Below are 12242 nucleotides of genomic sequence, written 5' to 3'. Positions count from 1 at the left end.
ACGGCACTGATATATACTGTATACTTACTGAATTGTTGGCAACAAATAACTAAACTCTGATATCTGTTTTCTGAGACTGTGAAAATGAAGGTCTCTCAGAATTGCTCCTAGTTGAGGCCATTATCTCCGGTGGGCAGCATTGGGATCATTATCTCAGGCTGGGGTCACCGTCTGTCTGATGCGTCTCCGCTGTGAGAGCTTCAAGTGTCAGACTGACCCTAGAATTAGATCTAGAATATAATGTAATATTATAACAGTCAGGCTGACGGGACTACACAGACACAGAGCCGAGAGCGCCCCGTTATAGCTGGGACTGGCTCCCTCACTGATTCCCTGACAAAGGCAAAACGCATGGTGCCAGGACAATAGGGGGTCATGTGCGCCCACCACACAGCACGCCTCCGCCGCCCTCACTGCTATAACATGGGGCATGTTCTGCTTTATTTCTGCCTCCTGTCATAGAGCCATAACCCCGCACTGCCCCCACTGCAATACCCTATTGGAGCCACAGTTTTATATATATATATATATATATATATATATATAGGTGGTCTTCAGTATGTCGGCGGTCGGGCTCCCGGCGTCCAGCATTCCGGCGCCGTGAGCCCGACAGCCGGCATACCGACACTTATTCTCCCTCGTGGGGGTCCACGACCCCCCTGGAGGGAGAATAACATAGTGTGGCGCCCGAATCGCGCCACTGTGCCCGTAGCGTGGCGAGCCCGCAAGGGGCTCATTTGCGCTCGCCACACAGTCAGTAAGCCGGCGGTCGGGCTCCCGGCGCCTGTATGCTGCTCGCCGGGAGCCCAACCGCCGGCATATCGTAGTGAACATATATATATATATATATATATATTTTTTTATTTTTTTCAGCCTTAATATAAGGGCACGACCGTGCCCTTATAATATATAGAGGGTAATGCCTGCGCTCACTGATATGTTAAACGTGATATACAGAACACCACAGGCCGCTCCCCCTGTATAAAATATTATAACAACAGGACACTACAGTCCACTCCGCCTGTACAATAATAATTATAATAGGACACCAAAGGCTGCTCTCCCTGTATAATAATAATAATAACAACAGGACACTACAGAACACTCCGCCTGTATAATAATAACAACAGGAAACTACAGGACACTCCGCCTGTATAATAATGACAGGACACCACAGGCTGCTCCCCCTGTATAGTAGGACCCCATTACCTGCTTTTGCGGACGACTGACTCCCGCTCCAGGGAAACCCGGAAGTTGCCGCGAAAGAAAAAATCTCTCTTCCTGTGTGTGGAACGCAGCGGCCGGAAGTGGGATGGAACGCACACGCCGGAAGTGAGGTGTGATTGGCAGGGGAACACAAGCTGCTTCCTCCTCAGTGACCGGCCACACTGACGTTCATATCCCCGCCCCCTCCTCCAGCCCCGGTCCCTCCTCCAGCCCCGCCCCCGGCACAGGGAGAGGGCGCGGGTCCCGCACATGGCAGTGTGACAGGCGCTGGGGGCAGGCAGGGAGGTGTGAGAGAGGGCGGGTACCCGTGCAGCTGCTGCAGGACACAGAGCAAGGGCTGCATAGGTGCAATGCTTTCTGTGTGTATATCCAGAGATAGATGTACAGGGCGCCGGCACATCTGCAGCGCAGCCTCATCCGGGCGTGGTGGTGGGGGAGGGGGAGCGCTGCTCTCATGGTGCCGGGGTGGTCTGTCTACTGGGAGTTTGTGCACCATGTATCTACCCAGCATCTGCGCGTCGTATCCGGGCGTCTGTACACTATGTCTGGCCGTCGATGCACTGTATCTGGGCGTCTGTGTGTCGTTCTGGGGCATCTGTGCACCGTCAGGGAGTCTGTGTGTCGTATTGGGGTATCTGTGCCTCGTGTCTGGGTGTCGGTGCCTCATGTACGGCGTCTGTGTGCATCTTGATGTGGTATCTATGCATCTGTGAGTTGCGTCTGTGCATTGTGTCTGCAACGTTTGGGGGCATCTGTGCCTCATTTCCGGGCGTCTGTGAATTGCATCTGTCCATCATTCTGGGGCATCTGGGCATTGTTCTGGGGCAGCTGTGCCTTGTTTCCACGTGCATGTGCCTCGGTAACTGTGCTTCGTGAGCAGTCAGCGGCTCTGTCGCTCATGCCTGACTGTCTATCTCTTATAGACTTGACTTTTCCCTCATGTACTCTTCCTTCCAGTTCCATGGATGAAACATGAAACCAGGCTCCAGCACTCAGATTTGGGGCATACGTTTGGGATGTTGGCCATTTCATCCTTAGATGTCCGATTTTCCTGCAGCCATAGTCCGTGGCCATATTGCGGCTTCAATGGTGTTATGAGATGCTACCAAGATCTTGAGCTTACAGAACCCACTCGGTGAGTGCTTCACCTATAACAGCCACTTTCCTGGAATTTATATATACTGGTCTGCTAGCTTGGCTTCTGCTTTCAAAGTTGGTGGTTCCTGGTCTAGCATCCTCTGCTTCATCTCTGGAGGGCACACGCTGTAGAACTGCGCTTGGCACATCAGGTCAGTTAGTGCTTCCCATGTGGTGGTACGAGATTTCTTCCTACAACTTCACCATGTGCTGTGAGGGTGCCGGAAATAATTAAAGACTGCTTTAAGAGGGCACTTCCTAGTCCACCATTACTACCTTCTCTGGTAGAGAATTCCAAATCCACCATTACTACCTTCACTGGTAGAGAATTCCAAATCCACCATTACTACCTTCACTGGTAGAGAATTCCAAATCCACCATTACTACCTTCACTGGTAGAGAATTCCAAATCCACCATTACTACCTTCACTGGTAGAGAATTCCAAATCCACCATTACTACCTTCACTGGTAGAGAATTCCAAATCCACCATTACTACCTTCACTGGTAGAGAATTCCAAATCCTTACTGCTCTTACTGTGAAGAACTCTTTTCTCCGTTATGTATGAATTTTTTTTTCTATGAACCTCAGGGGGTGTCCTGTGTAGCGTTTTTTTAAATAAACAGATCGTCTAATAAATCCTTGTATTGTCCCTTTATGTATTTATAAATATTAATACTGTTTCCTCTCAGCCGCCTCTTTTCCAGTGTAAACATACCTAACCTTGTAAGTATTTCCTCATAGTCCAGTGCCTCTAACCCCTTAATCAGTTTGGTGGCTTACCTCTGAACCCTTTTGAGTTCCAAGATATCTTTTTTTATAGTGTGGTGCCTGGAACTGTACAAAATATTCCAGGTGTGGCCGCATCAGTGATTTATACAGTGGCAGGATTACACTCTCATCCCTTGTCTCCGTTCCCCGTTTTATGCATGCTAACACTTTATTAGCTTTTGTTGCTGCATTGTGACATTGCATACTGCTACTAAGTCTACTATCGATGAGCACCCCCAAATCCTTTTCAACTACCGTTATCCCTACATTTTCCCCATTTCATTTATAAGCTGCCCGATTGTTCTTAGTCCCAAAGTGCATAACTGTACATTTTTCCATATTGAACCTCATTCTCCATTTGTCTACCCAGACCTTCAGTCTAGATAAATCATTCCGCAGAGACTCAACATCCTTGTCTGAATTAATGACTCTGCACAGTTTAGTATCGTCTGGAAATTGACACTGTGCTTTCCAGGCCCACTCCTAGGTCATTAATGAATATGTTACACAGCAATGGGCCGAGTACTTAACCCTGCAGTATTCCACTAAGCACGAGGCCCATTCAGAGAACATCCCATTAACCACTACTCGCTGTTCCCTGTTGTACAGCCAATTACTCACTCAACTACAAATAGTGTTTCTCTGACATCCTAGTGGATGCTGGGAACTCCGTAAGGACCATGGGGAATAGACGGGCTCCGCAGGAGACTGGGCACTCTAAAAAAAAAAAGATTAGGTACTATCTGGTGTGCACTGGCTCCTCCCTCTATGACCCTCCTCCAGACCTCAGTTAGAATCTGTGCCCGGCCAGAGCTGGATGCACCTAGTGGGCTCTCCTGAGCTTGCTAGAAAAGAAAGTATTTGTTAGGTTTTTTATTTTCAGTGAGATCTGCTGGCAACAGACTCACTGCTACGTGGGACTGAGGGGAGAGAAGCAAACCTACCTGCTTGCAGCTAGCTTGTGCTTCTTAGGCTACTGGACACCATTAGCTCCAGAGGGTTCGAACACAGGGCCTGACCTCGATCGTTCGTTCCCGTAGCCGCGCCGCCGTCCCCCTTGCAGAGCCAGAAGAACGACAAAATCGGCGGCTGAAGACTCCTGTCTTCATTAAAGTAGCGCACAGCACCGCAGCAGTGCACCATTGCTCCCACTGCACACCACACACCCCGATCACTGTAGGGTGCAGGGCGCTGGGGGGAGGCGCCCTGGGCAGCAATTATACCTTTTTTGGCACTAAAAATACACATATACAGTCTAGCACTGTATATGTGTAAAAACCCCCGCCATTACTACAAGCAAAACGCGGGACAGAAGCCCGCCGCTGAGGGGACGGGGCCTTCTTCCTCAGCACACCAGCGCCATTTTACCTACACAGCTCCTCTAGAAGCAGCTCCCCAGGCTCTCCCCTGCAGTATCCAGGTGCAAGAAGTGTAAAAAAGAGAGGGGGGGCACATAAATTTAGGCGCAAATAAGATAAAAAGCAGCTATTGGGTAAATCACTTATTATAAGTGTAATCCCTGTGTTATATAGCACTGTGGTATGTGCTGGCATACTCTCTCTCTGTCTCCCCAAAGGATTTTGTGGGGTCCTGTCCTCAGTCTGAGCATTCCCTGTGTGTGTGCGGTGTGTCGGTACGGCTGTGTCGACATGTTTGACGAGGAAGGTTACGTGGAGGCGGAGCAAGGGCAGATAAGTGTGGTATCGCCCCCGACGGGGCCGACACCTGATTGGATGGATATGTGGAAGGTCTTAACCGACAGTGTCAACTCCTTACATAAAGGGTTCGATGACGCAGCAGCCTTGGGACAGCCGGGGTCTCAGCCCGCTAGCTCAGACACAGATGTCGACATGGAGTCTGACTCCAGTGTAGATGACGATGAGACAAATGTACAGTCTTCAAAGGCCATCCGATGCATGATTACTGCAATGAAAGATGTATTGCACATTTCTGACGTCAACCCGTTTACTACCAAGAGGGGTAATATGTTTGGGGAGAAAAAGCAGCCAGTGACTTTTCCCCCATCTGATGAATTAAATGAATTGTGTGAAGAAGCGTGGTGTTCCCCTGATAAGAAACTAGTGATTTCTAAGAGGTTACTGATGGCGTACCCTTTCCCGCCAACTGATAGGTTAAGTTGGGAAACATCCCCTAGGGTGGACAAGGCGCTCACACGCTTATCTAAAAGGGTGGCACTTTCGTCTCAGGATACGGCCGCCCTTAAGGAGCCTGCGGATAGAATGCAGGAAGCTATCCTGAAGTCTGTGTATACACACTCTGGTACTCTACTGAGACCTGCTATTGCTTCAGCCTGGATGTGCAGTGCTGCAGCAGCATGGACTGATACCCTGTCAGACAACATTGATTCCCTCGACAGGGATACTATTTTCCTAACCCTAGAACATATAAAAGACGTCTTAAATATGCGAGATGCCCAGAGGGACATTTGCCTGCTGGCATCTAGAATTAATGCAATGTCCATTTCTGCCAGGAGAGTATTATGGACTCGGCAGTGGACGGGGGATGCTGATTCTAAAAAACACATGGAGGTTTTACCCTATAAGGGTTAGAAATTGTTTGGGGACGGTCTCTCGGACCTCGTATCCACAGCAACAGCTGGGAAGTCGACTTTTTTACCTCAGGTTCCCTCACAGCCTAAGAAAGCACCGTATTATCAAATGCAGTCCTTTCGGCCTCAGAAAGGCAAGCGGGTCAGAGGCGCATCCTTTCTGGCCAGAGGCAGGGGTAGAGGAAAGAAGCTGCACCAGGCAGCCAGTTCCCAGGAACAAAAATCCTCCCCTGCTTCCACTAAGTCCACCGCATGACGTTGGGGCTCCACAGGCGGAGCCAGGTGCGGTGGGGGCGCGTCTCCGAAACTTCAGCAACCAGTGGGTTCGCTCACAGGTGGATCTCTGGGCTGTACAAATTGTTTCTCAGGGATACAAGCTGGAGTTCGAGGCGACTCCCCCTCGCCGTTACCTCAAATCAGCCTTGCCAGCTGCTCCCAGGGAAAGGGAGGTAGTACTGGCGGCAATCCACAAGCTGTACCTCTAGCAGGTGATACTCAGGGTCCCCCTCCTTCAACAGGGACTGGGTTACTATTCAACAATGTTCGTGGTATCGAAACCGGACGGTTCGGTGAGACCCATTCTGAATTTAAAATCCTTGAACACTTACATAAAAAAGTTCAAGTTCAAAATGGAATCGCTCAGAGCGGTTATTGCAAGCCTGGAAGAGGGGGATTTTATGGTGTCACTGGACATCAAGGATGCTTACTTGCATGTCCCCATTTACCCACCTCACCAGGAGTATCTCAGGTTCGTGGTACAGGACTGTCATTACCAATTCCAGATGTTGCCGTTTGGTCTTTCCACGGCACCGAGAATATTTACCAAGGTAATGGCCGAAATGATGATACTCCTTCGGAAGAAGGGAGTTATAATTATCCCATACTTGGACGACCTCCTCATAAAGGCGAGGTCCAGAGAGCAGTTGTTGGTCAGCGTAGCACTCTCTCAGGAAGTGTTGCAACAGCACGGCTGGATTCTGAATCTACCAAAGTCGCAGCTGGTTCCGACGACGCGTCTGCTTTTCCTGGGCATGATTCTGGACACAGAACAGAAGGTGTTTCTCCCCGTGGAGAAGGCCCAGGAATTGTCATATTTGGTCAGGGACCTCCTGAAACCAAAACAGGTGTCGGTGCATCACTGCACGCGAGTCCTGGGAAAGATGGTGGCTTCGTACGAAGCAATCCCCTTCGGCAGGTTCCATGCAAGGATCTTTCAGTGGGATCTGTTAGACAAGTGGTCCGGATCGCATCTTCAGATGCATCGGCTGATCACCCTGTCCCTGAGGGCCAGGGTGTCTCTGCTGTGGTGGCTGCAGAGTGATCATCTTCTCGAGGGCCGCAGGTTCGGCATACAGGACTGGGTCCTGGTAACCACGAATGCAAGCCTCCGAGGATGGGGGGCAGTCACTCAGGGAAGAAACTTCCAAGGGCAGTGGTCAAGTCTGGAGAGTTCACTACACATAAATATACTGGAACTAAGGGCCATTTACAACGCCCTGAGTCAAGCAGAGCCCCTGCTTCAAAACCATCCAGTGCTGATTCAGTCAGACAACATCACGGCGGTCACCCATGTGAACCGACAGGGCGGCACAAGAAGCAGGATGGCAATGGCAGAAGCCACAAGGATTCTTCGATGGGCGGAGAATCACGTGCTAGCACGGTCAGCAGTGTTCATTCCGGGAGTGGACAACTGGGAAGCAGACTTCCTCAGCAGACACGACCTCCACCCGGGAGTCTTCACACAGATTACAAATCGGTGGGAAATGCCACAGGTGGACATGATGGCGTCCCGCCTCAACAAAAAGCTAAAAAGATATTGCGCCAGGTCCAGGGACCCTCAGGCGATAGCTGTGGACGCACTAGTGACACCGTGGGTGTACCAGTCGGTTTATGTGTTTCCTCCTCTTCCTCTCATACCCAAGGTACTGAGGATAGTAAGAAGGAGAGGAGTAAGAACTATACTCATCGTTCCGGATTGGCCAAGAAGAACTTGGTACCCAGAACTGCAAGAAATGATCTCAGAGGACCCATGGCCTCTGCCTCTCAGACAGGACCTGTTGCAACAGGGGCCCTGTATGTTCCAAGACTTACGGCGGCTGCGTTTGACGGCATGGCGGTTGAACGCTGGATCCTAACGGAAACGGGCATTCCAGATGAAGTGATTCCTACGCTGATAAAAGCTAGGAAGGATGTGACAGCTAAGCATTATCACCGTATATGGCGGAAATATGTTGCTTGGTGTGAGGCCATGAAGGCCCCAACGGAGGAATTCCAGCTGGGTCGATTTCTGCACTTCCTAAAGTCAGGGGTGACTATGGACCTAAAATTGGGGTCCATAAAGGTTCAGATTTCGGCCCTATCTATTTTCTTTCAAAAAGAACTGGCTTCACTGCCTGAGGTTCAGACGTTTGTTAAGGGAGTGCTGCATATTCAGCCCCCTTTTGTGCCTCCAGTGGCACCTTGGGATCTTAACGTTGTATTGGATTTCCTGAAATCACACTGGTTTGAGCCACTTAAGACCGTGGAGCTAAAGTATCTCACGTGGAAAGTGGTCATGCTGTTGGCATTAGCTTCAGCAAGGCGTGAGTCAAAATTGGCAGCTTTGTCATGTAAAAGCCCATATCTTATCTTCCATATGGACAGGGCAGAATTGAGGACTCGTCCCCAATTTCTCCCAAAGGTGGTATCAGCGTTTCATTTGAACCAACCTATTGTGGTGCCTGCGGCTACTCGGGATTTGGAGGACTCCAAGTTACTTGATGTAGTCAGGGCTTTGAAGATCTATGTAGCCAGGACGGCTGGAGTCAGGAAAACTGACTCGCTGTTTATCCTGCATGCGCCCAACAAGCTGGGTGCTCCAGCTTCAAAGCAAACTATTGCTCGCTGGATCTGTAGCACGATTCAGCAGGCGCATTCTGCGGCTGGTCTGCCGCATCCAAAATCAGTGAAAGCCCATTCCACAAGGAAGGTGGGCTCTTCCTGGGCGGCTGCCCGAGGGGTCTCGGCATTACAACTTTCCCGAGCAGCTACTTGGTCGGGTTCAAACACTTCAAACACAAGTTTTACAAGTTTGATACCCTGGCTAAAGAGGACCTAGAGTTTGCTCATTTGGTGCTGCAGAGTCATCCGCACTCTCCCGCCCGTTTGGGAGCTTTGGTATAATCCCCATGGTCGTTAAGGAGTTCCCAGCATCCACTAGGACGTCAGAGAAAATAAGAATTTACTCACCGGTAATTCTATTTTTCGTAGTCCGTAGTGGATGCTGGGCGCCCGTCCCAAGTGCGGACTTTCTGCAATACATGTATATAGTTGCAGTGGAGGGATAAGGGTTCCGGCGACCAATGTTGTGTAAAAATACAGATAATGTTAAGAGCTTAAGATTTATGAGCCAAAGAATATATAAAATCGAGCAAACAGTTTTAATAGCATATATAGATAAAATACATAAAAGGTCATATAATATCCGAATCAGGTAAAAAGGTATCAAGGTAAAAGACTTAGCTTTAAAATAGGCAAGGGGGTCACTGCAGGGAACCCAACGCGTTTCGTCACATCAGACTTCTTCAAACTTTGAAGAAGTCTGATGTGACTAAATGCGTTGGGTTCCCTGCAGTGACCCCCTTGCCTATTTTAAAGCTAAGTCTTTTACCTTGATACCTTTTTACCTGATTTGGATATTATATGACCTTTTATGTATTTTATCTATATATGCTATTAAAACTGTTTGCTCGATTTTATATATTCTTTGGCTCATAAATCTTAAGCTCTTAACATTATCTGTATTTTTACACAACATTGGTCGCCGGTACCCTTATCCCTCCACTGCATCTTTTCTCTGGCAGCACCGTACTAGTGCTGCACCCTTAAGGGGTGGCTGACACCTTTAACAAGGTGGTTGTGTATTTTATACCTTGTTAATACATCATATAGCTTTTTATTTAATCAAGTTAGTACTGAGACTATACCCCACAAGTGGCGCTGTATCACCCTTTTGCAATACATGTATATAGTTATTGGTTAACTAAAGGGTTATTGTTATGAGCCATCCGTTGACTGAGGCTCAGTTGTTGTTCATACTGTTGACTGGGTATAGTTATCACAAGTTGTACGGTGTGATTGGTGTGGCTGGTATGAGTCTTACCCTGGATTCCAAATCCTTTCCTTGTAGTGTCAGCTCTTCCGGGCACAGTTTCCCTAACTGAGGTCTGGAGGAGGGGCATAGAGGGAGGAAATACATTGGGGATAAACCCCTGGTGTCCCCCAGCACACCGAGCTGTACCTGTACCAAGACATGAAAGACTATATATATATATATATATATATATATATATATATACATATAATAGAAATCCAGAGGTCTTAGTTACATACAGTTTGCAAACGTATGATAAGCCACCAGGCCCCGACAAGGCTCCTCTGATGCTGGTGGTCCCTATCTCTAGGTCTGGGCCCGGGGTGCAGGACCCCACAAACCGGCAAAGGCCAGCTACCCCAGGGCAGCACAATGCGAGAAGGTAAAGTGTTAGTATGTGTTAATAAAAGGAAAACAAAATCTATATACAAAAATTAATATACTAGTGAGAGTGTAATTAAAAGACCAGAAGGATTAATAAATGTGTTAAGGGGGTGCTAAATAAGATCTCGCAGTGTGCTACCCCAGAGCAGCCCAGCCCCACCAATCCAGGGGGAACCGCACCCCAGACCCACCCCAGGTACTAATAATAATAGTAATAACAACCCTTCCGGGTAATATAACATAATGCCACATGATAATGGCATCTGAGCAAATGTATCCAAATTGAGAGCTAACTTACCTGAAGATACCCCCGGGATCTCCATATGGCAATACAGAGACCAGCATACCCTCCAAACACTGGTCCCATCCATGCCCCTCATACTAACAGAACAAAATGTAAGTTGCTCAAATCAATTAGGAAGTACAATTCAGGTGCATGAAAGGGAGGGGGTAGTCTGGCTAGAAATACATTGGGGATAAACCCCTGGTGTCCCCCAGCACACCGAGCTGTACCTGTACCAAGACATGAAAGACTATATATATATATATATACATATAATAGAAATCCAGAGGTCTTAGTTACATACAGTTTGCAAACGTATGATAAGCCACCAGGCCCCGACAAGGCTCCTCTGATGCTGGTGGTCCCTATCTCTAGGTCTGGGCCCGGGGTGCAGGACCCCACAAACCGGCAAAGGCCAGCTACCCCAGGGCAGCACAATGCGAGAAGGTAAAGTGTTAGTATGTGTTAATAAAAGGAAAACAAAATCTATATACAAAAATTAATATACTAGTGAGAGTGTAATTAAAAGACCAGAAGGATTAATAAATGTGTGGGACCAGTGCATGGATGGGACCAGTGTTTGGAGGGTATGCCGGTCTCTGTATTGCCATATGGAGATCCCGGGGGGATCTTCAGGTAAGTTAGCTCTCAATTTGGATACATTTGCTCAGATGCCATTATCATGTGGCATTATGTTATATTACCCGGAAGGGTTGTTATTACTATTATTATTAGTACCTGGGGTGGGTCTGGGGTGCGGTTCCCCCTGGATTGGTGGGGCTGGGCTGCTCTGGGGTAGCACACTGCGAGATCTTATTTAGCACCCCCTTAACACATTTATTAATCCTTCTGGTCTTTTAATTACACTCTCACTAGTATATTAATTTTTGTATATAGATTTTGTTTTCCTTTTATTAACACATACTAACACTTTACCTTCTCGCATTGTGCTGCCCTGGGGTAGCTGGCCTTTGCCGGTTTGTGGGGTCCTGCACCCCGGGCCCAGACCTAGAGATAGGGACCACCAGCATCAGAGGAGCCTTGTCGGGGCCTGGTGGCTTATCATACGTTTGCAAACTGTATGTAACTAAGACCTCTGGATTTCTATTATATGTATATATATATATATATAGTCTTTCATGTCTTGGTACAGGTACAGCTCGGTGTGCTGGGGGACACCAGGGGTTTATCCCCAATGTATTTCTAGCCAGACTACCCCCTCCCTTTCATGCACCTGAATTGTACTTCCTAATTGATTTGAGCAACTTACATTTTGTTCTGTTAGTATGAGGGGCATGGATGGGACCAGTGTTTGGAGGGTATGCTGGTCTCTGTATTGCCATATGGAGATCCCGGGGGTATCTTCAGGTAAGTTAGCTCTCAATTTGGATACATTTGCTCAGATGCCATTATCATGTGGCATTATGTTATATTACCCGGAAGGGTTGTTATTATTATTATTATTAGTACCTGGGGTGGGTCTGGGGTGCGGTTCCCCCTGGATTGGTGGGGCTGGGCTGCTCTGGGGTAGCACACTGCGAGATCTTATTTAGCACCCCCTTAACACATTTATTAATCCTTCTGGTCTTTTAATTACACTCTCACTAGTATATTAATTTTTGTATATAGATTTTGTTTTCCTTTTATTAACACATACTAACACTTTACCTTCTCGCATTGTGCTGCCCTGGGGTAGCTGGCCTTTGCCGGTTTGTGGGGTCCTGCACCCCGGGCCCAGA

General features: G+C 48.2%; 1 protein-coding gene across 1 annotated transcript in view; it reads right to left on the bottom strand.

Moving 5' to 3' along the window:
- LOC135057126 (uncharacterized) overlaps positions 1 to 1281 on the bottom strand; it is a 184155-nt gene extending 182874 nt beyond the window's left edge. Inside the window, 1 exon segment of the mRNA XM_063963021.1 lies at positions 1210 to 1281. The gene's annotated coding sequence lies outside the window, so the exon portion shown is untranslated.
- Positions 1282 to 12242: the final 10961 nt, after the last annotated feature.

This window comes from Pseudophryne corroboree, chromosome 3 (assembly GCF_028390025.1).
Source record: "Pseudophryne corroboree isolate aPseCor3 chromosome 3, aPseCor3.hap2, whole genome shotgun sequence".
Lineage (NCBI taxonomy): Eukaryota > Metazoa > Chordata > Amphibia > Anura > Myobatrachidae > Pseudophryne > Pseudophryne corroboree.
The sequence above is the reverse complement of the archived record's forward strand: the minus strand, read 5'-3'. Positions and strand labels throughout refer to the sequence as shown.